Genomic DNA, 2,653 nt, shown 5'->3' with positions numbered 1-2,653 from the left:
TCCCCATGGACATACAGTAGTCATTAAACGCTTGGGAAGTGAACTCACCAGCATTATGAAGACGGATAGTCTTTAATGGAAAATCTGGAAAGTGTGCTCGTAATCGAATTATCTGAGCAAGCAACCTGGCAAAGGCCAAGTTCCTGGTCGACAAGAGACAGACATGCGACCATCTAGTGGTCGCATCTATGAGGACCATGAAATATCTAAACGTTCCACAAGGTGGATGTATTGGTCCACAGATGTCTCCTTGAATTCTTTCTAGAAAGTTTATAGTCTCTTTAGTGACTTTAACTGGTGATGGTCTAAAAATGAGTTTCCCTTGGGAACAAACAACACAAGATAGGTGCTTAGGGATGACTCATTTCTCTTTAAGGGAATGGCCGTTTGAGTTCATAATCAGTTTACACATCATGGACGACCCGGGATGACCCAGCCGATCGTGCCACAAAGTGAAGTTATTGATTGCCTCTTTATTAAAAATGACATTAGCTTCGATCATACTGACTTTAGTGTGATAAAGACCAGTAGATAGTGCGGGGATGCATTCTAAGACTTTCTTATTTCCATGGACGAGTTCAAAGATTTGAAGAGATTCTTTGTTTCCCTCGCCCTTGGTTTCAATATGAAATTCATTCATTTGAATGTCTTTAAAGCTTAATAGACTTCTCATAGAGTTGGATGAATACAAGGCATCTGATATCTCAAGATGTGTACCCATAGGCAACAGGAAACTAGCCTGGCCGTGCCCCTCTATGAGGCTGGCAATACCCGCAATGGTTGAGATGTTGGCGTTTTTAAGAGTTAGATTTATGAAGTATCTCTTATCTTTAAGAATCGTGTGGCTTGAGCCACTGTCCACAACGAGTACATCCTTGTTCTTGTTCATCTCTAAAACAAGATTCAAAAGGATGCAACTTAGAGACTTCATATATATATAAAGAAAGCTTTTATTTAAAAGACAACATAGAATTTAAAAACACCAAAACATAGAAATCAAATTATAATGTCGAAATCACTTCAGTCTTTAAGACAATCCAAAATTTCATAATCAATAAGATCGTCCTTGTCATGATCGAAGTCTTTTTCATTGTCTTGACAAACCATATGGGCTTCAGGATTCTTCCCTTTCAAACTCTCTTGATAAAGCTCAACAAGATGCTTTGGAGTTCTACAAGTCTTAGCCCAATGATTGTCCATTCCACATCTATGGCACACTGATTTACTTGATTTGGTCGAGTGTTGAGGCTTAAACGAAGATCCACGTCCACGACCATGGCCTCGTCCAAATGAGCCACGATCATGTCCATGATCTCGTCCATTCTGATTACCTCGTCCACGGCCAGAGGAACCTCGGCCACGGCAACGTCCGTATCTACTTCCTCGACCATGGCCATAATAGTCGTTTCCTTGGACATGGTGGGACTCTTTATCGTCCTCAGTGTTGTGTGCTTCAGGTGGTGCTGCTGAGCCAACATGTCTCATCTCACATCTCACTGTTTCTCATTAATAACTCATTATTCTGCTCAGCAAGCAAGAGACAAGAAATAAGATCAGTATAGGTCTTAAAACCTTTTTCTCTGTACTGTTGTTGTAACAACACATTGCTTGTGTGGAAAGTGGAAAATGTTTTCTCAAGCATATCCTGATCCGTAATACTTTCACCACACAATTTCAACTTTGAAACGATCTTAAACATGGCCGAGTTGTACTCGTTCACGGACTTATAGTCTTGGATTCTTAGATCCCTCCAATCATACCGAGCCTTTGGTAAGATCACCGTTCTCTGGTGATCATATCTCGATTTCAATTCGTTCCAAAGCTCTAGTGGATTCTCAATGGTTAGATATTGATCTTTGAGACTCTCAGCTAGATGGTGACGAATGATCAAGATGGCTCTGTAACGATCTTTCTCATTTGAGTTGTTGTCCTCAGTGATACATTCACCGAGACCTTTGGATTTCAATATGATCTTGGTATCAAGCAAGCGCCCACTGAAGGTAATTGTCTCCAGAGACATTTAGGGCAGCAAAATCCAAGTTATTGATTTTCGACATCTGAAATCATAGATAATATAAGTCTTTTTAGAAATAAGGTTTTGTTGTTTTAAAACATTCAAGTAAAGCCTAATGGCCAAAGTATATGCCTTACGGCCAAGAAGAAGCCACACTGCCAAGTGGAAGCCACACGGCTAAGTCGAAGCCACACGGCCAAGAAAGGGAAGCCACAAGGCCAAGATTCAATTTAGGGTAAATGCATATGGTTTTACATGTAATTTCAATCCTAAGGTGGTTGGTTTCTATCAATTCATGATTCAATCAAAACAAACAAACAAATCAATCGGCCAAGTAATAGAACAAGCCACACGGCTATTTAGTTCAATTCAATATCATCCCTAGAATTAGATCTAAGTTCAGTTGCAATCAATCAGTAGTGATCATGTTCAGATATGGATGCAACAAGGCCACACGGCCACGGATGATGATCTAGAACAATTAACCTATAATGTATTAAGGCCACACGGCCACAATCTAATTCGATTTCAAAGTGATAAAACTAGGTCATTAGGGTTTTAACCAAGTCAAGCAATTCAGATTCAGGTTTAAACAATCCTAATCAATATTTTCTAGGTGAGTTTCAAATCAAAATTAAA

The sequence above is a fragment of the Brassica oleracea genome, chromosome C2, assembly GCF_000695525.1.
Source record: "Brassica oleracea var. oleracea cultivar TO1000 chromosome C2, BOL, whole genome shotgun sequence".
Classification (NCBI taxonomy): domain Eukaryota; kingdom Viridiplantae; phylum Streptophyta; class Magnoliopsida; order Brassicales; family Brassicaceae; genus Brassica; species Brassica oleracea.
This window is presented reverse-complemented; position numbering follows the sequence as displayed.